Consider the following 27,072-nt stretch of genomic DNA (forward strand, 5'->3'; position numbering starts at 1 on the left):
AGTAGATGAGCAGCAAGAAAGGGCACTGCTGGGGCACCTGGGTGGCTCAGTGGGTTAAAGCCTCTGCCTTCAGCTCAGGTCATGATCCCAGGGTTCTGGGATCGAGTACCACATCGGGCTCTCTGCTCAGCAGGGAGCCTGCTTTCCCCCCCTCCTCTCTGCCTGCCTCTCTGCCTACTTGTGATCTCTCTCTACAAAATTTAAAAAAAAAAAACAAAAAAAAAACCTCTAAAAAAAAAAAAAAAGAAAGGGTACTGCTCAATATATAATCAGGAAAGATTAAGAAAGCATGAGTGGATGGCTGGGGCCAATGTTGCTGCAATAAGTCATGATCTCTTGTCTGGTTTCAAGAACTAAGCCTGTTCTCAGACCTAGAGCACAAGGACTAAAGGAGAGGCTGTGTGTCCACAAGGAAGGACCTGGAACAACACAGCAAGTATATTCTCATTTCTTCAGTCCTCTTCTAAAGTGATTTATGCTTATTCCCTGAATAACCGTTGACTGGGGAAAGAGAGATACCCAGAACTTTTGAGAGATGTTGGATTCAGGGTCAAGTTGACAGGTATATGCAGGGGTCCAAAGCACGAGCATGGGTCCCCTGTTAAAGTTGGGATATACTGGAATCAGATAATAAGTGAAGTTTCCACTCAGGTCTATCTCACGGTGGGTCCACTGGGTCCACTGACCAATCTGGTGATCATTTCCCTGATTACTGAATATATAATTGGAATGGACATACTCAGCAGTTAACAGGACCCTCAACCGAATGAGTAGGAGTTATTGTCCCAGGAAAAGCCAAACAAATCCCCTGGTACTTCTCCCCCTCCCAGAACAAAGACAATAAAACTGGTATCACATCCAGGGGAAAATGACACTCGTATGGGACAGACAATATTACTCTCTTTTAAAAGAGATTTTATTTTTTGTGAGGGGCTGAGGGAGAGGGAGAAGCAGGCTCCCCACTGAGCAAGGAACCTGGCACTGGGCTCCATCCCAGGATCATGACCTGAGCCAAAGCCAGACGCTCAACCGACTGAGCCCCCCAGGCACCCCTAGTATTACACTTTTATAATCTTACTCTAGGGCTCTGTTCATTTTCCTGTTTTCTTTCATATTATATTCCGAAGAGACCTGGAGGATCTGGCCATTCTACGCATGACCGCATTGGTCTATCACTGAAATACCGTGCTTGCCAAATTTGATGAGCAGAGATGCAAATATTTTGGATGCCTTGATGAGGTACATACATTCCAGTGAGTGGATAAACCCCAGAAAAATTCAGAAGTCTGCTATAAATTTAAATAACAGTTATTATTAAAAAATTTTTTTTGACATAACTTTAGACTTACAGGAGAGATGCAAAGGGAGAACTAAAACTTCTCTATGCCCTTAACCCAGCTTGTCCTCACGTTAATACCTTACATCAGTGTAGAACATATATAAAAACAAAGAAAATAACTTTGACACAATGCTATCTATTATCTAAAGTATAGACCTTATCTGGGTAGTGAAGTGGTCCACTGGTCTGGGGCACGTCAGAACATTTCCTTCAAAGTCAAGGACAATTTACTGCACCTTGTACCTCTGCCTCTAGGAAAGCAGCATAACACTTGTTAGATCTCCTCAGATTATGGAAGGCGGCTTATTTTAAGTAGGGCTCAGATCAAGAAAAGACACAGCAGGATGTCCATCCTGGGTACCAGCGGCCCTGTCCCTAGGCTGTACCGCCTGACACATGTCATGGAGCAAGAGGCATCTGTTGCAGAGCTAAGAGCATCTGGAGCCTCTGGCAAGTCCAAAACCAGAATCATGGGGCAGCCCCTTAGGGTTCTAGAGGGTGGTCAAGCCAACCTCAGGAGAGATCCACGCATATTTGTTTATTTATTATTTTATTTTTTTTTAAAAGTTTTATTTATTTGAGACAGAGCAAGTGAGCTAGAGAGAGAGAGAGAGAGGGAGAGAGAGAGAGAGTGTGCATGAGCAGTGGGAAGGGGCAGAGGGAGAGGGAGAAGCAGACTCCCCGCTGAGCAGGGAGCAGGATGTGGGACTCAATCCCAGACCCTGAGATCATGACCTGAGCTGAAGGCGGGCGCTTTACCCACTGAGCCCAGGCACCCTGAGAGCCACGTGTACTTAGAAAGCATCTCCTGGCTGCTGAGCCCTGGCTCTCTGAGCATCTGATCATGGGGCCAATGACTATGCAACTCCAACTGCCCATCATGAATCGGGCAATATCAGATCCCCCGGCTCTTTGAAATTGGAAGTGGTACCTCCAGAACTGACTATGAGTAGGCCCAGAGGACACACATAAGCTGCATGAACAGATGGTCTGGTTCCTCATTTCTCCTGCTGCTGTGGCACCCATGCCTCTTCCTTCATCCGTGGGAAGTTCCCTTGACCAGATAACAAGAGGAGGAAAACCCCAAGTGATTGAAGGTTGATAGGCTTGGTCTGTGGATGCAAGAGGAAAAGGGACTGCTACTTCGCTGCAGACCTACTCAGGGTGACAGCAGTCTTCCCAGTGGGCACAGGTGAGGCCCGTGTTCCCAGCCATTTATGTTGTTGTGGGGAGAACGGGCTCAAGAGGAGGATGTAGAGGGACAAATGCAGTAGCAAACGGCTTAGCTGGCTGGTCAGGGGCAAACTTGAAAGACTGGGGTCTTTCTCCTAAGGGAGTCAGGGCAAATTGTGAGGACCTTTGAATCATATGCTAATTATCCCCAAAGAATGTTCAGAGGAGTTGGGAACAAGGGCCATTAGTGGCAGAGTGACCTGTACTCAAATCCTCAACTCTATCCCCACTGGCTATTAGCCCCTGGGCAAGGGGCTTACTCATCCTGGGTTTCGTCATCCCCACTCATCAAAAGGATGTTTTTGTTACAGGATTCCCTTTTCTTCAGTGCCCATGGTTCTGGGTCACACCTCTTTGAGGAATGAAGAGGTAGACCAGACAGAGCAGTGAGCAGCAAAGCAAGGTTTATTGAGTGATAGTAAAGCAAAGTTTATTGAGGGATAGTAAAAAGACCCCCAAAGAGGGAGGGAACCCGAGAGGGTTGCTCATCTGGTGGTTAGATCTAGGGGTTTTTATGGGCTTGTGGGGGAGGGGGGAGCTGCTTTAATCTGATTAACCCTCCAGGATCTCCAGGGGCATCTGGGTGGCTCAGCTGTTTAAGCGTCTGCCTTCAACTCAGGTCATGATTCCAGGGGTCCTGGGATCAAGTCCTACATCGGGCTCCTTGCTCAGCAGAGAGACTGTTTTGCCCTCTGCCTGCTGCTCCCACCACTTGTGCCCTCTCTCTCTTACAAATAAATAAAATGTTTAAAAAAAATGAAGAAAAAATGAAGATTTCTTTGGCTTCCAAGCTCATAGGTGGCTTTAATATTACTCTGGGCTGGAGGAATTGACTTAGAAGTGAGATACAAGACAAGAGCTTGCTATTGGATGAATTCTTTCCCTTACAATTCTAACGTGAAAGATTATTCTCCCTATTTTACAGATGAATGCACCTGTGGTCAGACAGATTGCATGACCCAACTAAGGCCACTTAACTAGCAAAGGGAAGAAGCTGGTATTTGAGCTTCTCTGTACTACTTAACATGTTCTTTTACCGAGGCAGGATTGGGGATGAAATTCATTTTAGGAAAACTCTATGGGGAGGATCTTAGAAAACTGTAATTCCATAGGGTTTGGGGTTCAAGAATGGTTTTAGCCTAGTGGGCCTCCTTCCTAGTGCAAAAGACTTTCGTTACCAAGAGTAATAAGTTATTAATAGGACGATAGCCTAAAGTAGACGGAAGTGCCCCCTATACAATTTGAACTCTCTTCTTCCTTGGTGTTTACCTAAATTGTAAAATTTATGATCAGTGATGCCCGACTGTATTAAAAGTTTATGTATGGGGCACCTCAGTGTGTTAAGCCTCTGCCTTCGGCTCAGGTCATGATCTCAGGGTCCTGGAATCGAGCCCCACGTTGGGTTTTCTACTCAACAGGGAGCCTGCTTCCCTCTCTCTCTGCCTGCCTCTCTGCCTACTTGTGATCTCTCTGTCAAATAAATAAATAGAATCTTTAAAAAACTAAGTTCATGTATTTTAAGCAGTGAGTTGAGCACACAGTCAAGAATGGTCAGTGTGGAAAGTTCTGGCAGATACACACTCCAAGAAATGTCCTGAAGGTCACTGTATGCTGTGGGAGTTCACTTATTGGAAGGGGAGGGGGTGCTAATTTCCTGGATGATGGCAGCACAAATTTACCAAAATTGCAAGGAGATGGTTTGGGCTCAAGTCTTTTAATGTCCTCAGTGTGACTGAGTCAGGGTGCTTTAATGTCGTATTCCTTGGATTTGTCCTTCAATCTTTTCCCTCATATCCTCTGTAATATTGTGATATAACTATATAGTTGGTTTTTGTCCCCTTTCCTAGCACAGAGCTTCTAGTACCCTAGTACTTTGTTGACTGATTGGAAATAGGAGGGACTTTTTTTCAAAGATTTTATTTATTTGACAGGGAGATAGAGCCAGAGAACACAAACGGGGAGGGGAAGGGGGTGATGGCAGAGGGAGAAGCAGGCTCCACCCTGAGCAGGGAGCAGGATGTGGGGCTCGAGCTAAGGAAACCAGGATCAAGACCTCAGCTGAAGGCAGATGCCCAACTGACTGAGTGCCTCCAGGCACCCCAACAAGCCCTTTTCTACAGGAGTTTATGTTAATGATTGACTCCTAAAGGGTGGGTGCTGGCTGCTAGAAGAACCAATCATGTGATTAGAGGATTAGAGGGGCTGGAATCTAACTCCATGGTTGGGAGACAGGCTGGAGGTTGAGCTAATCATCAATATCCAAAGACTTAATCAATCCTATCTATGTAATGAGGTCTCCATTAAGAAACCCTAAACAATGGGATTCTGAGAGCTTCTGGGTTGATGTCCACTACCTGTATCTAGCCCTATCCATCTCTTCCATTTGGCTCTTCCTGAGTTTGTCTCTTGTACAATATACCAGGAAATATAAGTACAGTATTTCCCCTGCGTCCTGTGAGCTGTTCTAGCAAATTAGAACCAGAGCAGGAGGGCGCCTGGGTGGCTCAGGGGGTGAAGCCTTTGCCTTCAGCTCAGGTCATGGCCTCAGGGTCCTGGGATTGAGTCCCACATCCGGCTCTCTGCTTAGTAGGGAACCTGCTTCCTCCCCTCTCTGTGTGCTTCTCTGCCTACTTGCGATCTTTCTCTCTGTCAAATAAATAAATAAATAAATAAATAATTGTTTAAAAAAAATAAACAAGAACCAGAGCAGGAGGGTTGTGGGACCCCCTAGCTAATAGTTGAGTGGTCAGAGGCAGTGAAGGCCCCCAACTTTTGATTGGTGTCTGAAGTGGGGAGCAGTCTTGTGGGACTGAACCCTTAACCTGTGGGGTCTGCACTAACTCCAAGGAGTTAGTATTGAATGGAGTTATCCTGGAGGACACCCTGTTGGTCCACAGAGCATGGGATAGTTGCTTGGTGTGGAAAACTCACAAATGTGGTGTGTGTCAGAAGTATTTTGGTTAAAAGAGTGAACACCCTCAGATTCCACAGTTTCTATCCTTTTCTTTAAGTCCCACCTTCACCTCCAAGAAAAGCCAAAGGCTAGAAGGTGAAATAGTGAACAAAAAACCCCCAAAAAACCAAACCCAGATGATTCACTCAAGTTCGTTAATCTTTATTCAACATCTGCTGTATGCAAATACAGAGTTCTTCTGTTCTTCAGTTCTAGGAGTTAAGAGAGATATGAAGATAAGCTATTTACATAGTCCCTGCTTTCAAAACCCAGCTCTAGTGTCTTGGGTTCCCCCGCCCCCCCCCCCCCCCCCCGATCTCTGACACCAAGAAACTTAAAAACTTGTAGGAGTGGGGGAAAAAAATTGAGACCTTTTATTCTAGCAATCTTATTTTTTTTAAGATTTTATTTATTTATTTGACAGAGATCACAAGTAGGCAGAGAAGCAGGCAGAGAGAGAGGGGGAAGCAGGCTCCCTGCTGAGCAGAGAGCCCGATGAGGGGCTCGATCCCAGGACCATGGGATCATGACCTGAGCCGAAGGCAGAGGCTTTAACCCACTGAGCCACTCAGGCGCCCCAAGCAATCTTATTTTTTTAAAGATAAAAATAAGGCCTGAGATTATAGAGATAATTGGCAGGGCTGGCTTTTGTATTGGTGTTCCTCTGCTGTTTATCATCATTTCTGCTGCAATTTTAGCACATCTTAAGTATTTCAATATTTCTGAACAAAACTGGAGAGTTTGTGAAGCTGATTTAGGAAAGGAGCTCAGGAACTTTTGATTCACAAAGAAACTGGGGGGGGGGGATAATTTAGCTGTATTGAAGCTATGCACCCCAAATCTAGATGTCCATTATTATTACATTTTAATTTTTTGAGGACAGGAAACTTATTTAAAAAAAAAAAAACCATCCCCCACCTTGTTGAATAAACGAAGAAAAATACATAAACATGCGTGAATGACTTTTGAGTGGCTATGTGTGTTGTAAGTGGCTATGTTTATTATTTTTAAGGTTTTTTTAACTCTATAAATCTTTGTTGCAGGCCAGCAGGAGGAAGGCATAGTGTAGGAAATGAAAAGAGGTTTAACCACAGTCCCCGCCATTAAGGAGCGTTAGAGTGTAGTAGGTTGGGGGGCATATATACTACAGTAGAAAGTGATGAATAGTGTGGGAAACAAAGGCAGATGAAAAATTATTAAATTTCTTTACTATCTACAGCCTATTAGCAAGTCCTTGAAACAGGCAGAGTAGGGACTCAACTATTCAACTACTAATACTTTGCTAAGGGCACAAAGGATCCTCCACATCCTGTAAGTCTACTTTAATATATAAAAATGCCTTTAGAAATTTCCTTTATCTCTAATCCCCCTAAGATACCTCCTGGCAATCATCTCTCAGGTATATGGCCCACCCGTATAATCTGAAGGGTCTCATGACTAAGGTTTTATTCGATTGTAATAAATGACCTTTTCCTAACAATAGCTAGTCCCCTCAAGTTTCCCTCTTGGGGAACTTATTTCCAAAATTCCTTAGAGAATTATGCTATCCCTAAGCCCCCTTCCAACTTGTAGGTATATAATCACCACCCCTACTACATCATAGTGTAGCTCTTTCTGCCCATCTCCTGTCCCCGTTTAATAAAATTACCTTTTTGCACTAAAGACATCCCAAGAATTCTTTCTTGGCAGTAGGCTTCGAACCCTCAGGTCTTCCTCCATCAATGAACAACTTTTACAAGGGGTGTTGATGAGGGAGTAGAAGGCTGGCTGAGGACAAAGCAAAAGCTGACACCCTCCAACCTTCCCCCACCCCCACTCTTGGGTGGGACATATGTGAAGTTCTCTAGGAATCTCCCAACTATCTTAACGTTAACAGCTTGCTAAAAAGGGCAAAAAGACCTTGGCAATGGTAAGGCATCCGGTATCTGGTATCTTGTAGGTCCTCTTTAGCATATAAAGTTCTATTGAGACCTCCTTTTTCCTTCCCCCAACCCCATCGTACAAACCTGCCACCCCTCACAACCCCAGGGCAGCAGCGTGCTTTAATAAACCACCATTTTGCACCAAAGCTGTCTCAAGAATTCTTTCTTGGTCCTCGGCTCCAGGCTCCTACCCACCCAATGAAAACCTCACCTATATTCTAAAACTTCATCTGTGATGTAAGGGATGTGGGAGCTCAGAGGAGGGAGTTTCTTTAGCAGTGGGGAAATACTGTGTCTGCACGGGAGCACTTGGTATGCCCATCAGGAACCTGAGTTCTAGAACTGGTTCTACTTTGCCCAGGGATCTTGGGCCATAAATTAGGCTTGTAAATTAAATTCCCCAGATTTCTGTTTTCCACTCTGAAATTCTAAGGGTTGGTTGGACGATTAGGTTCCCTGGGACAAGGCCCTCCGCAGCTTCTTATTCCTATTGTTTCTCACCCCTACCTGGCCCCCAGGCCAGACGAGGAAGTGAGCGTGGCCTCTTTAAGGGAGCCCTCCACTACGGGCCAGTGCCCGGGGTGCCCCCGGCTGGAGAGCAGGGGCGGGGCGCCGGAGACCCGGGCTTCCCACGCAGCCGGGGACGCCGTCGCGTCACGGCGCTCGTAGCCAATCAGGGTGGAGCCTGCCTGGACGCATTACTAGGGCGACGAGCCCGACGCCTCCCCGATTTGGGATGAATTAGCGGCGGGTTCTGCTCAGAGGTTGTGACCCCCAAGATTCTCCAGCTCGTCCACGCGACCCCCACGGTGAAGCGCGACGTCCTCTGCTGGTCACAGGTGGGAGGCTGGAACTGTCAGGTGCGGGGGGCGGGGTGTTACGCGCCGGTAAAATGGCGGCGGTGGCCGGGGGATCCCCGAGGTGGTGGAGGGGGAGTAACCCCACGGACTCTTCCCCCTGAGCTGCGGGCGTCCCCGGGCTGCGACCCGGATAAGGGTCGCTTGACCAGGAATTGGGGGCCCGACACAGGTGGCGGCGTCACCGGCTCAGGTGAGGGGAGACCGGGGAAGCGATTCCCAGAGGCAAGCGGAGGCGTGGGAGGGCTGCGGGGCCGCGCGGGCGGGCTCGGCGAGAGCTAGGCGACTGCGGAGCTAGTTGGGCCAGGAGCGCCATCCCTGTTCCCGGTTAATGTCAAGACCTTCCTGCTCCAGACCTGGACCGGTCCGGGAGCTGCCTCGCCCCAAACGTAGCTCTGTTTCTGCCATTGTTGAATCACATGTGCAAACGCCCCAAAGTTTCCGCCACGTGCGAGGCTTGAGCGTGGGTTGTCGACCCCTAATCTGTGTATCTTCAGGCGCCAGATGCCTGCCCATAGGTGCCAGGGTGGCAGTGCCACCAAAGGAAAGGTAGGCCCCAGCCAGGAACCGATGTCAAGTCTGATTGTTAAGGTGTATCTTAGCTTCCACCGTCTCACTGGAGAAATAAAAAGGGCACTTGAGTGTCTTAGAGACGTTATCTTTCCTTGTACTTGTACAGTTTTCCGCTTAGATGGGTTCCTTGGAATATTGCCTCTGCCTTCGAAGCTCATTAACTGTATTCATGTGCACGTGGCTGTGGATAAGTCTGAGGCTTAGGATTCAGATTAAGTTTAGGGAAGTAATGGAAAGTATGGCGAAGGCCTTTCAGGGATGAAATATTGTCTATTCATTTTGCTTTTTGGGCAAAGATATGTCATGGAATATAATTAGCTTTCAAAAAGCGTCTTAATGGAAGTCCTTTTTGCAAATCCGTTGATTTTTGAGAGTAAAAGAAAATTATCTATTTTATGTTTTTTAAAAAGTTCCTGTTGCCACATTGTACTTGATGTGACAGATAAGCATACTATCAAGTGACTTTTTATTTGATAGCAGGCTTGATTTTGTGGAGTGCTTTGTTCTGTCATTGAGAAAGCACAGTAGCACTTTGTGTTTCAGTCATCAGTAGTTCCTGTCTTTGGAGTGCTCACTGTGTGTCAGGCATTGTGAAAGTGAGGCTTCTCCTACCTTTTAATCCGAGCAAGTGGGTTAGTTCATCTGCCCCCACCAGTTATTTAGGCTGGCTGCTGCTTGCCACCAGAAGGAAATAATGGGGGGGAACCCAAAAGACTTTCTTCCACTGGTGATTTGGTCAGTTTGGCCTGGGGCTTCAGTAGGAGTGGTCCTACTCTGCCACGTTAGGGAAATCATATAACCTCTTTGTCAGTATCTTACCTCTGAAATGGGCAAAGCATTACTTGTCCAGACAATCTCATTGTATTTTTTTCTTTTTTTAGATTTTATTTATTTATTTGACAGAGCTAGTTTGCACAAGCAAGGGGAGCAGAGGAGGGAGAAGGAGAAACAGAGGGAAAGGGAGAATCAGGCTCTCCATTGAGCAGGGAGCCTGATATGGGACTCAGTTCTAGGACCCCGGGATCATGACCTGAGGCGAAGGCAGACAATTATCTGAGCCACCCAGGTCCTCCTCTCATTGTACTTTTGTGAGGAAAACCAAGATGATATATGTGAAAGGGCTTACAAAAGTGAAAAATATAGGGGTAACAGTTGACATTTCTTACCCTACGGTTACTCAGCCAAGGACATTGTCTGTGCAGACTCACTCACCTAGCAACTTTGTGAAGTACTTACTTTCTCATCTTTGTTTTTACTGATGAGGAAACTGAGGCACAAATTAAACAACTGTGTTCTCAACCACTGTACATACCATCTTCCTGTATCATTCAGATTTGTTATGTGTTAAGGGGATACATAGGAACACATTTTTCAATGAAGTATTTTGTTTGTGATCCTTTGGTTGTGTTGTATAAGTAATAACCGTGTTTCATTCATTCCATTGGCATCCAATAGTGATTTATATGGTGATGATTACAGTAACTTTGGTTAAGTGGTATATTCAACCTACTTTTGATGCCATCTATCTATCTATCTATCTATTTAATGCCCTTTATTTTAAAAAAGCATTTCAGAACAAAGAGTTGATTAATTTCTAACAGGAAGCAATAATCAATGATTAAGGAAAATTTTAGTTTTTATTAAACTCTCAATAACTTGTTGGGTTACTTTTGAAAGAAAACTTACATTAGGTTCATTGCTTTGACGTGTTTGTATACAGTAGTCCACTCTATAGAAAAAATGAAAGGATATGAATAAAAGTGGCTTGGACATTTATTCATTCTTTGAACCTTTATGGAATTGTCCTGCCAAGTCTTTGGCGTGTGAAGATTGATTCCTGACCTTATCATCCAGGAAGTCCAGGGAGAAGTCCCAGGTCCAGACGTTTGTAGACTGGTGAATGAGACAAACAATTAACTAAGGCAGTCTGAGAAGGACTTAGATGTAGTTGTGGTGGGTATAGAGAGCCGTGGGAACACATACGAGAGAACAGTTGGTTTTGTTGTGGGGGCCCCGACCAAGTGAGGAAGTGTAAAGGAGAAAGTGCTTTCAGCCAAAGGAGTTAGCAGTGGAGAGTCAGGGTGAGAGAGTGCATGGGTGTCCAAGGGTCAGACCAGAGTTCTGCAGAAGTTGCTGAGAAAGAACATAGGAAAGATAGTGAATTCTCAGCTGAGAGAGGGACTTTATCACATGGGCAGTGGGACCTGTAGAAAAATCTTAATCAAATGAGTAATACAATCAGATTTATGTTCTGGAGAGATGACTGGTGGTGACAGGGTGAAAGAATGTAAGGAGATTAGCTAAGGACAGTTTCCATATTCTTTTTTTTTTTTTTTTTAAAGATTTTATTTATTTATTTGACAGAGAGAGATCACAAGTAGATGGAGAGGCAGGCAGAGAGAGAGAGAGGGAAGCAGGCTTCTCGCTGAGCAGAGAGCCCGATGCGGGACTCAATCCCAGGACCCTGAGATCATGACCTGAGCCGAAGGCAGCAGCTTAACCCACTGAGCCACCCAGGCACCCCAGTTTCCATATTCTAAGCAAGAGGTGGCGAGGGAGTGCACTGGGGCATCCACTGCCAGAGTAGAGTTCAGAGTCCACCACACACAGTTTGAAAGCTGAAGATTGATTGGGTGTGAAGAATTATAGGGTGGGAGAGGGGAACACTTGCTAAGCAAGTAAAGAGTCAGGTATTTTGTTTTTGTTTTTTGGGAACAATATGGTTGCAGATTGGAGATATTGTTCATTAATTCAAGAAAAGGATAGAGCAGAAAGTTCTTCATTACTGGGTTTTTGGAGGATTGTAAACTCTTTGAGGTTTTGGGGTCAATAAGATTTAATAGAACCAGGCTTATAACTTCCTGTAGGCTTCTGGTTTCATAGACTACAGAAAACTCAATTATGTCATAAAAGTCAACAGGGTCTAGTGAAAAAGTTGGCTCCACTGGAGCAAAGCCACTCAAAAGGAGAGGGAAGAATCATCTAACGTATGTTGGGGTAAAATGTTAGAATAATAGGTATTAGAGGATTTTTTTCATTTATTTTTATGTTAGGTTTTTAATACACTTGTATAGAAGTCCATTATAATATGGAAATAATCACAAATGAATTCTCTAGTTGTAAAACTGATCAAAGATTCAGAACAGTAGCGTTGTCTAGCACCTGACAACATAACATGAATGAATGCATTCTAAATGGACTGCAAGGTGAAGCTGGAAACCTTGCGGAGATGAAGGATTTCATGCTTTCAGAGCAAGGTTGAGAACTGTTCAAACCGTAAGCACAACTCAGAGAACTAGTACTCTAGTACTATTAGACTAAATTTCTTTAAAAAAGGACTCTGAAAGCAATGACTGATAAAATTTGATGTCAGTCTTCATTAAAATTGAGAAAATCTCTCCACCTAAGATACCATTAAGAGAATGAACGGCAAAATACAGACTGGAAAAAGAAATTTGGAATTCATATATCTGCACAAGGACTCCTACCCAGAGTGTGTATGAGTGTGTGTGTGTGTGTGTGTGTGTTTGTATGTATAAAATTAAAAGGACAATTTAAAACATGTACAGAAGTTCTGAACAGGCACTTTCTACTAGAGGATCTCTGAATGGTCTGTATGCATATAAAAAGGTGTTCAGTGTTATTAGTCCCAAATGGAGACTCCCAGAGGAGAAATAGAAATTCAAACAGTGATCTGCTGCTACACGCCTTCCAGAATGGCTAAAATTAAAAAGATTATTAATGCCAGTATTGTAGAGCAACTGAATCTTGTATATGTTGGTGGGAATGTACAATCATTTTGGAAAACTGTGGCTGTGTCTAATCTTACCCATTAAAACATCAATTCTACTCCTAGAAACATACTCAAGAGGAAGGGATATATAGGTCTACCAAAAAAAAAAAAGTAAAAAAATGTTCATACAACCTTTATTCATAATAACTAAAAATTAGATAAAACCTAAGGTACATTAGCAGCAGAATGGATGAGTAAATTGTGGTATATTTATAAAAGAGGATATTACAAAAACAGTTAATGAATGAACTACTGATACAGCCACATGGATGGGTTTTGTAGACAAAAGATTGCATACCATATGATTCTATTTAAATGAAGTCCAGAAATAAGGTACAGCTATTTCCTGGTGATAGAAGTCAGAATAGTGGTTCATTCAGGAACCTTCTGGAGTGTTGGAAATGTTCTGTATATTGAGTTGGGTGGAGGTTATGTGGGTGTATGTATATGTAAAATTCCAAGTTGCACACTTAATATTTCTGCACTTTCTGTTATACTTTAAAGGGATGCTAGAGAGAATTTGGCAATGTTAAGCCAATTTTGATGAGGAAACCCAGCGGGAATGATGGAAAAAATGCTAAGAATTGAAAAAAGCATGAGAGGCTTTATAGGAATTAATGATGAAACCTAGAATTTTTCTTTTGTTATAATTGTCTTGTAAAAGGCAAATGAGAAATCAAGGTTCTCATATCATGCAGTTTTACAATTAGGCTACAAAGTTACGTCCCAATTCCTTGTTAATTCCTTGTCCTAAGAATTGGTGTATACTTGCAAGTGTAACCTAAATTTTCATTAATATCAGATATATTATGAAAATAAATTGATTTATATTGTGTTTCATTTTTGAGGGGGAAATTCTAACCTAGTCTCTCTCTCTCTCTTTTTTAAGGATTTTATTTATTTGTTTATTGAACAGAGAGAGACAGAGATCACAAGTAGGCAGAGAGGCAGAGAGAGAGGGGGAAGCAGTCTCCCTGCTGAGCTGAGAGCCTGATGTGAGGCTTGATCCTAGGACCCTGAGATCATGACCTGAGCTGAAGGCAGAGGCTTAACCCACTGAGCCACCAGGCGCCCAAACCCACTCTTTTCTCATCATTGTATTATGCCCCTGTTTAAGAGAAATCACTGTGTGTTTTTTTTTCCCATTCCATGCTAATTGCTCTTGGATAATGAGGACCACTGTGATCACTTTGGCTGCAAGGTTTTGTATGTAAGAGTGAAGCTGAGGAAAGCCTGTGGTTGAGTTCCTGTAGTCATGGGGAAAAGCTCACAAAAGGCTGTGAACTTCAGCTTGATTTGACAGTGTTCATTGCACCTTTACCTAGTCCTCTCTCTCTGGCAGTGGGAACATGACGGTCCTACTGTGATTACCCTGGAGGCAAATGAAGGGATATCTGAGGGGCACCATCAGTGAAAGCTGACCTGGGAGGATTAACCACTTTATCAGCAGTCTTTCACAGTTGAGGTTTCTGAAAAATGAAATTGTTCACTTCCTCCCAGGAAGTAGATTGCTGCTCTGGGGACAGTAAAGGGAAGACTTAAGCTACCCATTGTTTTCCAACTCAAATAAGAGCTCGCCTCCATTTTATGTTTTAAGTGTATAGTTAATCCCCTTGGGAGAAGCAGGAATTTTGAGTGTTGGTGAGCTGCTCTCCATAGGTGTCACAAGGCAAATGATGGAAATTAGGAATAAGAGAATGAGGAGGAGAAGAGAGTGGTGGCAGCCATTCGTAGAGTTCTGTGTGACCCAGAGTGTGGAGGGAAAAAGGTGATTTTTAGCTTAGACAGCAACTCTTTCCCACAGGAGTGTTCAGGTACCTTGGGGAAGCCAGCGTTGTCTGTGGCTCTTATTTCTGCCATCCTGTTGTTGTCATACAGATGTTTTCTTAGAATTAATGTTTTCTTTTTATTGTGTAGCCTTTGAATAAAAAAAAAATTGCCTATGTGGGCTTACAGAAGAAAATGATGGTAACTAGGAGCTGCTTGAACACCAACATTTTTATTTATTTACCTTGAATATTTTTGGACACCATGAACTTGGTGGTGGGGACAGAGTCATATAAGACATGATTCCTGTCCTTGAGTTTACTCTCTAGAGGGGGGATGAATTAGTGCCTTCTCTCCAAAGATCACTGAGAGTCCTCTCTTGTCACCTCTAGATTTTCTATGATGAAAGGTAAGCATGACAGCTGTGAAACATGAGGTCCATAGGCTGTCATGGTGACAGTCTCTTCTAGTAGTTATTAATAATAATTATATACAGTTAATATTTGTTGAGTGCTTACTACATACTGGGTTAAGTTCCAAGTTCATTAAGTTTGCAGTTCCTTTAATTCTTCTATGAGGTGAATACTATTATAATCTTCATTTTACCTTTGAGGAAACGGGCCAGAACAGTGAAATAACATGTGTTTGAATTTAAGCAGTCTGGTTCCAGGGTCTGCTGTAATGCCTGTCTTAATTCACTTCAAATTTAAAATATACTCTATTTATGTGGTTTTAGGTGTAAGATTATTATTTGAATAAGAGTGTGCTTTATATTACAAGTTATGCTCAAAGTTTCTGAATATCCATGTTGAACATAGTTTGCTATAGCTGCTTAGGATGATTCTATAATGTGGGAGTTTTTTCTTTTTTAGAGGAGGGGAAATGGGGTAGGAGGGGTAGAGAGAGAGAATCTCTCTCTGGGCTTCATGCCCATCAGGGAGCCCCATGTGGGGTTCAGTGTCATGCCCCTGAGATCATGACCTGAGCCGATCAGGCATTCAACTGACAGCCATCCAGATACCCCTATGATGTGGAAGTTTTTTTTTTTTTTTTTGTCTTTTTGAAGATTTTATATATTTATTTTAGAGAGAGTGGGCGAGAGAGGGAGAGAGAGCGTGAGATGGGGGAGTGTCAGGGGGAGACTCCCTGCTAATAAGCAGGGAGCATGATGCCGGACTCTATCTGGGGACTCCAGGATCATGACCTGCGCAGAAGGCAGTCCCTTTACCAACTGAGCCACCCAGGCACCCTATGTGGGAGTTTCAAATAAGAGATCTTTTTGCGCTTTTCTCCTTTCCTGTGTTGTGATTGTTTTGGCTCTCTTAATTCTCTTACATGTGTCATTATATCATCTGAAATTCAGTAAAAACGTATTTCTGGTTTTATTGTTTGTGTTATAAACATACACATAATGATGTTTTATGATGTATTCAAACTGGAGAATTTGTGAATTATGGGAGTAACATTTTTAATGTGAATAACTACAAATTTAAACTTAAATTGTTTTTTTCAGCATGGCTGCTAATTAGGACCAGTTGATTAAATTAAAGGGAGAATTATGTTTGCTTTGTTCTCTGTAAGAATGGAAGAGAAGTGTAGAAGCAGGACTGGAATAATCTAGAGTAGTCTAGAGGGTGCTGGAGTAACCTTATTTTGCTTAGTTTATTTATGGTTGTAATGAAACCAGCTCAATTTACCTTTTCTTTCTTTCTGAGAAGAAATACCTTGGAAGTCAGAGTTAATCAAGATTGAATCTTTCCTAGAGTTACTGATATAAATAGTTCTTGAGTTCTGAGTGGGCTAATCTTCAGGGAACTCAGTCTGCATTGGACAGAGATATTCCTAAAGCTGTATTTATTTCTCTTTATCTCAGATTTCTTTAACTTTCAAAAATTAGGGGTGTTAATATTCTTATTTTGAATTCAGAACTCTAAAATTGTATCTGGTTTTCTTTTGCAGTTGCAATTCAGACTTCTCAAGGGCCTTTTCCATACCTATTTGTTAATTCTTTACATTTCTAGGAGATGAGTACTTATATTCGTTTCTTGTGGCTGCCGTAACAAATACCACAGACTTGGTGGCTTACTACAGCAGCGGCTTACATTTTCACAGTTCTGGAGGCCGGAAGTCTTAGATCAGAATCAGTGGCTGAGGTCCAAGTGTGGGAGGACTGTGCCGCCTCCAGACGCTCCAGGGAGAATATGTTCTTGCCTCTTCTGGCTTCTGGTGACTGCCTTCATTTCTTGGTGTGATCACAGGACTCCAGTACTTTCGTCTGTGGCCACATTGCCTTTTCCTCTTCTGTGGTCCAGTCTTCCTCCACCTCCTCCTCCTTCCTTTTTTTTTTTTTTTTTAATTTTAAGATTTTATTTATTTATTTGACAGAGACAGCGAGAGAGCAAATTCAAGCAGGGCAAGTGGGAGAGGGAGAAGCAGGCTGTCCGCCGAATAGGGAGTCTGACTTGGGGCTGGATCCCTGGACCCTGGGATCATGACCTGAGCCAAAGGCAGACGCCCAATGACTGAGCCACCCAGTTGCCCCTCCTTTGCCTTCTTTTTAAGACAGTTTATTTTGAGGTAATTGTAGAACTACTTGCAGTTGTAAGAAATAGTACAAAAGGAACCCATGTACCTCTTACCCAGTTTTCCCAATGGTAACATCTTGCAAAACTGTAGTACAGTATTACAGCCAGAATATTGACATTGATAGAGCCAAGATCCAGAACAGTTTTGGCATATAGGTTCCTTATGTTGCCCTTCGATAGCCATACACCCCCTTCTCAGACAACCACTAATGTGTTCGTCATTTCTAGAATTCTTCCATTGCAAAAATGTTATGTAAGTGGAATTATACAGTATTTAACCTTTGGGGATTGTCGTTTTCCACTTAGCATAATTCCCTGGAGGTTCATTCAGGTTGTTGCATGTATCAATAGTTTGTTCTTTTTTCTTGCTTGGTATTCCTTATGAGCCTTAGTATTTGGTGTGGATGTACCCATTGAAGGACATGTTGGGTGATTTCTAGTGAATGGCTCTTAAATAAAAACTGTTACGAACATTCATGTACAGGTTTTTGTGTGAACTTAAGTTTTCATTTCACTGGGATAAATGCCCAGGTGTGCAGTTGCTGGGTCATATCGTGGTTATATAGACAAATGAGTGTATTTCTGAACTCTCAGTTCTATAGCATTGATCTATATGTCTGTCCTTATGTAAGTGCCACACTATCCTAATTATAGTTGCTTTGTGGTAAGTTTTGAAATCAGGAAGTATGAGTCCCCCTACTTCGTTCTTCTTTTTCAAGTTTGTGTTGATTAATCTAGGTTCCCGAGCATATCCATATGAATTTTAGCATCACCTTGTTAATTTCTACAAAGACTTCAGCCGTGGGTTTGGTAGTGATTTTTAATATATTCATTGAGTTCTATAACCATCACCACAATTAATTTTAGAACATTTTCATCACCTCAAAAAGAAGTCCTCTGTTAATTAACAGTAACACTCCCCTTTCTCCCAACCTGGGCCCTAAATAAGATTAATCTACTTTCTGTCTTTATGTATTTGCCTATTCTGGACATTTCATGTAAGTAGAATCATACAGTATGTGGTCTTTTGTGATTATCTTCTTTCACTCAACATGTTTTCAAGGTTCATCCCTGTTGTAGCATGAATCAGTGCGTCATCTTTATGGCTGATAGGTATTCCATTGAATGGATAGGCCCCATTTTATTTATCCATCGATCAGTTGATGATCACTTTTTGGCTGTTATGAGTAATGCTGCTATGGTCATTCAAGTACAAGTTTTCGTATAGGTATATGTTTTAATTTTTCTTTTGTATATACTTAGGAGTTAAATTTCTGGGTCATATGGTAAACATGTTTAATCTTTTTAAAAAAATTTATTTAAATTCAATTTAGTTAACATAGTGTATTATTAGTTTCTGAGGTAGAATTTAGTTTTTCATCGGTTGCATGTAACATCCAGTGCTCGTTACTTCAAGTGCCCTCCTCAGTGTCCATTCCCAGTTACTCCATCGCCTCACCCACCACCCCTCCTGCAACCTTCAGTTTGTTCCCTATAGTTAAGAGTCTCTTTGGTTTGCTTCCCTCTATGTTTTCTTCTTACTCTATTCTTTTGAGAAACTGCTAGACTCTTCCAGGCTGTGCCATTTTACAATCCCATCAGCAGTGTGTGAGTGTTCCCATTTCTCTACAGCCTCACCAACACTTATTATTATCTGTCTTTTTGATTATAGGGACATTCTAGGGAAGCTATATTATAATATCCTAGTGGATGTGAGGTGATGTCATTGTGGTTTTGATTTGCATGTCCCTCATGGCAAATGTCCTCAGACATCTTTTCATGTGCTTGTTAGTCACTTTGTATATTTTCTTTGGAGAAATGTTTATTCAGATCCTTTGCCCTTTTTTTGAATTAGGTTATTTGCCCGGGCACCTGGGTGGCTCAGTGGGTTAAGCCTCTGCCTTCAGCTCAGGTCATGATCTCAGGGTCCTGGGATTAAGCCCCACATCAAGCTCTCTGCTCAGCGGGGATCCTGCTTCCCTCTCTCTCTCTGCCTGCCTCTCCGCCTACTTGTGATCTCTGTCAGATAAATAAATAAAATATTAAATTAGGTTATTTGCCTTTTCACTACTGAGTTGTAAAGTTCTTTATGTTCTAGATCCAGGCCCCATATATATACATATATATACACACATATATATATATGTGTATATATATATATATACACACACATATACATATATATACACACATACATACACACACACATACATATATATATTATATATGATAAATGACTAAAATTTTTTTGTGTAGGTTGCCTTTTCACTTGAAATGCAGTTGCTTTTTTTTTTTAATTAATTTTTTATTTTTTCAGCATAACAGTATTCATTATTTTTGCACCACACCCAGTGCTCCATGCAATCCGTGCCCTCTACAACACCCACCACCTGGTGCCCCCAACCTCCCACCCCCCACCCCTTCAAAATTCTCAGATCGTTTTTCAGAGTCCATAGTCTCTCATGGTTCACCTCCCCTTCCAATTTCCCTCAACTCCCTTCTCCTCTCCATCTCCCCTTGTCCTCCATGCTATTTGTTATGCTCCACAAATAAGTGAAACCATATGATAATTGACTCTCTCTGCTTGACTTATTTCACTCAGCATAATCTCTTCCAGTCCCGTCCATGTTGCTACAAAACTTGGGTATTCATCCTTTCTTTTTTCTTTTTTTTTTTTTTTACAGCTTTATAAACATATATTTTTATCCCCAGGGGTACAGGTCTGCGAATCGCCAGGTTTACACACTTCACAGCACTCACCATAGCACATACCCTCCCCAATATCCATAACCCCACCCCCCTCTCCCAAACCCCTCCCCCCATCAACCCTCAGTTTGTTTCGTGAGATTAAGAGTCACTTATGGTTTGTCTCCCTCCCAATCCCATCTTGTTTCATTTACTCTTCTCCTACCCCCTCAACCCCCCATGTTGCATCTCCTCTCCCTCATATCAGGGAGATCATATGATAGTTGTCTTTCTCCGATTGACTTATTTCGCTAAGCATGATACCCTCTAGTTCCATCCACGTCGTCGCAAATGGCAAGATTTCATTTCTTTTGATGGCTGCATAGTATTCCATTGTGTATATATACCACCTCTTCTTTATCCATTCGTCTGTAGATGGACATCTAGGTTCTTTCCATAGTTTGGCTATTGTAGACATTGCTGCTATAAACATTCGGGTGCACGTGCCCCTTCGGATCACTACGTTTGTATCTTTAGGGTAAATACCCAGCAGTGCAATTGCAGGGTCATAGGGTAGTTCTATTTTCAACATTTTGAGGAGCCTCCATGCTGTTTTCCAGAGTGGTTGCACCAGCTTGCATTCCCACCAACAGTGTAGGAGGGTTCCCCTTTCTCCGCATCCTCGCCAGCATCTGTCATTTCCTGACTTGTTAATTTTAGCCATTCTGACTGGTGTGGGGTGATATCTCATGGTGGTTTTGATTTGTATTTCCCTGATGCCGAGTGATATGGAGCACTTTTTCATGTGTCTGTTGGCCATCTGGATGTCTTCTTTGCAGACATGTCTGTTCATGTCCTCTGCCCATTTCTTGATTGGATTATTTGTTCTTTGGCTGTTGAGTTTGCTAAGTTCTTTATAGATTTTAGACACTAGCCCTTTATCTGATATGTCATTTGCAAATATCTTCTCCCATTCTGTCAGTTGTCTTTTGGTTTTGTTCACTGTTTCCTTTGCTGTGCAAAAGCTTTTGATCTTGATAAAATCCCAAAAGTTCATTTTTGCCCTTGCTTCCCTTGCCTTTGGTGATGTTCCTAGGAAGATGTTGCTGGGGCTGAGGTCGAAGAGGTTGCTGCCTGTGTTCTCCTCGAGGATTTTGATGGATTCCTTTCTCACATTGAGATCCTTCATCCATTTTGAGTCTATTTTCGTGTGTGGTGTAAGGAAATGATCCAATTTCATTTTTCTGCATGTGGCTGTCCAATTTTCAAACACCATTTATTGAAGAGGCTGTCTTTTTTCCAGTGGACATTCTTTCCTGCTTTGTCGAAGATGAGTTGACCATAGAGTTGAGGGTCCATTTCTGGCCTCTCTATTCTGTTCCATTGATCTATGTGTCTGTTTTTGTGCCAGTACCATGCTGTCTTGATGATGACAGCTTTGTAATAGAGCTTGAAGTCCGGAATTGTGATGCCACCAACTTTGGCTTTCTTTTTCAATATTCCTTTGGCTATTTGAGGTCTTTTCTGGTTCCATATAAATTTTAGGATTATTTGTTCCATTTCTTTGAAAAAAATGGATGGTACTTTGATAGGAGTGAAATGCAGTTGCTTTTTAAAATGTTTATCTTGGGGGGGGCGCCTGGGTGGCTCAGTGGGTTAAGCCTCTGCCTTCGGCTCAGGTCATGATCCCAGGGTCCTGGGATCCATCCCCGCATCGGGCTCTCTGCTCAGTGGGGAGCCTAGTTCCTCCCCTCTCTCTCTGCCTGCCTCTCTGCCTACTTGTGATCTCTGTCTGTCAAATAAATAAATAAAATCTTAAAAAAAATGTTTATCTTGTATCTACAGCTTTGGTGAACTCATTTATTAGTTCCGGGAGGCTTTAAAAGTAGTTTTCTTGGGATTTTTTGTGGAAAACTCATGTCATCTTCAAATAGGAGTTTTACTTCTTCTTTCTCTGTGGCTTTTATTTCCTTTTCCTGCTCCTTGCATTGACTAGGACTTCCAGTACTGTGGTGGATTAGAGTGGTGAGAGTGGACATCCCTTCCATGTTCCCAATAATAGGGATTGTGCAGTTTGTCTTCTATCATCAAGTGTAGTAATGTTTACTGGAGGTTTTTTGTAGATGCTCATTAACCAGTTGAGGAAGTTCTCTTTTATTCCATTTTTTTCTGAGAGTTTCTCTTATGAACAGGTATTGAGTTTTATCAGTTGATTTTTCGGTATAGATTAGTATGGCCTTGTGGATTTTTTTTCAGTTAATATTGTGGATTACGTTGATTGATTCTTGAATATTGAACTAACCATGTATCTCTGATTAAATTCAGCTTTTTAAAAAAATTTTATTTATTTATTTGAGAGAGAGACAGTGAGAGAGAGCATGAGAAGGGAGAAGATCAGAGGGAGAAGCAGACTTCCAGTGGAGCAGGGAGCCTGATGTGGGACTCGATCCCACGACTCTGAGATAGCTCAATCAACTGAACCACCCAGGCACCCTAAATTCAGCTTTTTATGTACTGTTGAATTCTGTTTGCTAATACATTGTTAAGGATTTTATGTTTATATTCATGTAATGGTCTGTAGTTTTAATTTTTTTTACTATCTTTTTCTGGTTTTTGTGTCAAGGTAATACTAGCTTTGTAAATGGAATTGGAAAATACTCCCTATTCTTGTGTTTTCTGGAAGTGATAATTCCTCTTTAAAAATTTGGTATAATTCTCTGATGGAACAATCTGGGCCAAGAGATTTCTTTTTCTGGAGGTTTTAATTATGAGTTCAATTTCCTTAAAAGTTACAGGGCTGGAAATGATTTATTTCATTTTGGGTGAATTGTGTGCTTTCCAGGAATTGGTCCATTGACACACAAAGTGGGATTCCTCATTGCTGCTGCAGAGGTGGGCATTTCAGCTCCTTTCTAGGCCACCCCTGAATACTACTCTGTATTCTTAACTGTCCCCCCTCCCCCCTTCCATGGATCTCTGGACACTGCTGGGAGGGGATGACCTTCCTAACCTGGAGGGTGGTGAAAGTCCTGCCTCTCTATCTGGCCTTTCATCTACCACCTCCATGGGGATGGGAAGGAGTGCCTTGTTACTGTCATGGGAATATATGTCCAGGCTCTCCAGATGCTCTCCGTAGACATTGTGTGGCTGGGGAAGAGGGTCTTTAAACCCACCTGACAGGGAAGAAATTCCAGCCTTTGATGTGATCCCTGAAGGGGCCAGGGGTTGTATAAAGGAAAGAGGTAATGTTGAGGCACGACATTACAGCCTGGTGAGAGGGAAAGTTTAGGCTCCCTACCTGGCCTGTGCTGTCATGGGTAGGGATGGGCCATAGTTTTGTATGTGATTTTTTTGGCTAGAGTGCAGTAGTTATTGTCTAAAAGTTTTCTGTCTTGTGGTGTTGCTCTTTTCTTGGTCCTTTGAAAGAGCAGAGACTTTTTTGTCTAACCCCCTTGGCATTTCTGGATAATGGGCTTCTTCACCTCCACGTCCATATGATGCAAAAGGAAACTCAGCACCCTGTTGTTCCATGGGTCCCAGGTCCCCAGCTGGTGCCTTCCTCTCTCCTTCAGAGTCCTCTTTTGGTTGTCTTCTATATGATGTCCAGGGTTTTTAGTTACACTTAGCTGGAATAGTAGGGGTAGTATATCTTACTGATTTTACCAGAGGCAGAAGTTGGACTGGGATTTTTTTTTTTTTGAAGAAAACGTAGGGTGGAAATTAAGAAACATAAATTGACCAGTAAGATACTTAAGAAGTTAATTTTAGGTCAGTTACTTGAAAGTGATAGTTTAACTGGGTCTTTATTTCTCCAGAGAATAATTTTCTGTCTCATTGTTTAGTAAAACCAAACTCCCAGTAGTTCCAGATCTTTTAAGAAGTTTGGCAATCCAACAGATTATTTCTGTACTTATATATAAGCACGTTTATATATATATATACATTTATATATAAATTCATTTATATATACATATATATTTATATTTATATATTATATATTATATTTATATTTATATTTATATATATTATATATATATGTATATATAAATTCATTGTGAATCTAAATTTCTGACTAGTGTGTGATAGAGGGAAATGTATCTTATTGAAAAATTAGGTTTCTGGAGAAGCCTCAGTTTTTCTGGAGGTTGTCAGAGATATTGAAGCTGTGGATTCTTTTCTAAGAGGAGAAATAGGCGTTATGGATAGTGGTTGAGAGCTATGTAAGAAAAATCTGTGAAAATCTTTGAGTAACCAAAAGGATTACTGGGGGTCTTCTTTAGAAATTAGGTGATATCTAGAGCACTTTTCCTATAGATCTAATCTATGGGGTCTTCAGCTTTTATTGTTTTTTTTTTTTTTTTTTTTCCATTTATTTTACAACTTTGAGAATTGTGAGTACCTGACAGCAACACAAGTTATTCTTGTCCTTAGACATGCAAGTGAATTTTTTTTTTGGTTAGAGATACAATTGATCTCTTTTCCTCTTTGCTGAAAGAAGCCAGTTTTGGATCTGTGAAGCAGATGTGTTTCACTATTTCTGATTGCCTATATGTTTGTGCTCTTTGGAGTCACTTTTCAACCAAATAAGGCATTTTATTTATTTATTTATTTATTTTTAAAGATTTCATTTATTTATTTGACAGAAAGATCAAAAGTAGGCAGAGAGGCAGGCAGAGAGAGAGAGAGAGAGAGGGAAGCAGGCTCCCCGCTGAGCAGAGAGCCTGCCGGATGCAGGACTCTGAGATCATGACCTGAGCTGAAGGCAGCGGCTTAACCCACTGAGCCACCCAGGCGCCCCCAAATAAAGCATTTTATTTGTTCTGTAATTAATGAGTTAAATAAAATCATAGATGTTAATTTATATTTGTAGGGAAGGCTCAATGTTATCTTTTTGTTTGTTTAAATTATCCATTAAGAGCATGAATTCTGAATTTAGCCTGTTGGGCTTGAATCCCATGGTAGCACTTACTGTCATAGAGACTTGGAACAGGGGATTTTATTTTTTAACCTGTTTACCCACTGCAATGAGCACTGCAATGGTGCTGTTTTCTCCTATGGCAGTTGTGAGGTATGAGAATTAAAAGAGATGTCGCAAGTAACATTTCTTACAGTACCTCCCACATCTTCAGAACTCTGCTTTTTGTTATCAGAAGGCTATGGATAACTAATTTTACTTCCCTGAGACTTGATTTCTTTCTTTTTTTTTTTTAATGTTTTATTTATTAGAGAGAGACTGTGAGCATGAGCAAGGAGGGGAGCAGAGAGGGAGGGAGAAAGAACCCCAAGCCTACCCTGTATCTAGCGCAGAGCCCAACACAGGGCTGGATCCCAGGACCCCCAGATAATGACCCGAGTTGGATGCCCAACTGATTAAGCCACCCGGGTACCCCTGAGACTTACTTTCTTAATTTGTAACAACAACAACAACAAAAAATGAGGGGACTTTTTACTTGGTTGTTAGGTCATAGATTTCACTGGCAATTGTTGGAAAGAACGAAGCAAAGCAACTGGTAATAGTTGCTTTTGGAAGTGAGGGTGCTTTTAACGTGCAAGTGATCTTTCTGCTCTGAGAGAGGGAAATGTACAGTTTGATCTGGTGAGCAATTACTCAGAACAGTGGCCTGGTAATTCAATTCAGTAAACATTGATTGAGGAGACCCTGTTCTGCCTTCCTTTGTACTGTGAAGAAGCATTAGAGCTGGAAATGTGGCTTAACAAGGTAACAGAAATATTACCCTTTGGCCTTAAAAAAATGTGGAGGGTGGATTCTGATAGATGGAAGGCTAAATTTAGAACTCAGCACCTTGATGGATGTGGGCGTGCTCGCCAGCGAGTAGAGGTGAAAGGGCTGAATTTTGCTTAACCTAGGGATAACCGTTAGCGTTTCAAAGGTAATTTTTGGGTGAGTACGGACACTGGATGTTTGAAGAAGAGGGAGGAGCTGGAAAGATGGCTCAAAGATATCTGTTATTTAAATTGACCGTTCCCTCTGACCCTCAGTATTTAACAAATGTTTTACTTGAGAATTTTTTGGAGCTTGGGGGGGGGGCGGTTCAGGTGTTGGGAGCAGGGTAGACTTGGTGAATTGGTTGAGTTAGAAGAGGGGTTCTTCAGAGGCTGAGAGAATTTAAGCCCCTCAGAAATTAACAGTGGTTTGGGAGAAGACCTTGTTTTTTTGTAGGTTATGTAATTGGAGCAAGTTGGGGGATGGTTCAAGCCAAGAGCATCCTCAGCTACTCTTAGGTTAGGATAATGGAATAATGGAAATAAGCCTCAATGCAAAATGCCTCACATGTGAACAGGGAGTTTATAATTGGTTTACGTATTATAATGGAATTAAGTATTACTCTAAACAAAAGTAGCAGTCTGCCTAATGCAAATATATTTTAAAAAGTTTCATGCAAAATAAAATGGTCTTTGTAGTTTGGCTTTAGACTTAGAGTCCAGGAAGTGGGGAGAGTGTGTCATGCCTGCTTTATTTAGGAAGGTTTTAGGAAGGTTTCAGCCATCTTTGGAACTTGAATACACCCAGTGTTATGGAGGATCGGGAGGGGGAGTTGCCCCTTATCCCGTTCCTCGTGGACGTTGGGACCTAGGCTTAGATTTTGTCCTCACTGTCCATATTCTGGCTGGGGCTGTTGCTTTCTGGGAAAAACCAAAGTTCTGAGGACCTGGAGGATTATAACATTGCTGCCTAGCTTTCAGTCTGGAACTTGGGGACATGGGACACATTGGGCTCTTACTGCACTCTCTGTCATTCCCATCCTTACTTAGTACTGTACCCAGCACAGTCCTCCCGGATTCCTGAGTCAATAAACCTGATCATTAATCTAGTCGGTACGGAATATCTCCGATCCATAGGCCCATTATAACCTTTTGATACCATGAACCATCTGACTAGCCCGGTATGTTGTTCCCAAACTCTGCTTTCCTTTTTTTCTCCCATTTGTCACCCTCACTGGCTGAAAGACAGTTGGGACTCTCTTCCAGGATGCTAGCAACAAGAGGATGAGATGATACGTATGGGGTCTCTCTGGATCGGATGTGGGGGGATTCTCCAGATGTGCCGCAATGATTGGGTGGGCACCGGTGGCACAAGCAGTGAAAGGATTCACCCAAGACAGAATGAAGGAGACGAGTTTACTGCGAGGCTGTCTGCCACTAGGTGCTGGTGGTTGGGCAGGGGGTGGCTGTTTCTCAAGGGGGTGAGGAGGTATGGGGACTTACAGAAATTTTTTGGTAAATGTCTGATTGTAAGTAGCCCTCAGTTAGGGCCTATGGATATTCTGAGGTGGGTCCATTATGGGCCCGTCTGTATTCAACCAGGGGGCCACTGGGGGCCCTTTTGCCTTGATCATGTTTCCA

At 42.2% G+C, this 27,072-nt stretch overlaps 1 protein-coding gene across 2 annotated transcripts in view; it reads left to right on the forward strand.

The window, feature by feature from the left end:
• Window positions 1–8,136: 8,136 nt before the first annotated feature.
• Window positions 8,137–27,072, forward strand: part of LCLAT1 (lysocardiolipin acyltransferase 1) — a 190,513-nt gene continuing 171,577 nt past the window's right edge. For both annotated transcript variants that reach the window (XM_047744968.1, XM_047744970.1), the window contains exon 1: window positions 8,137–8,286. The gene's annotated coding sequence lies outside the window, so the exon portion shown is untranslated. The remainder of the gene's footprint in view (window positions 8,287–27,072) is intronic.

Source organism: Lutra lutra, chromosome 9 (assembly GCF_902655055.1).
Source record: "Lutra lutra chromosome 9, mLutLut1.2, whole genome shotgun sequence".
Taxonomy (NCBI): Eukaryota; Metazoa; Chordata; class Mammalia; order Carnivora; family Mustelidae; genus Lutra; species Lutra lutra.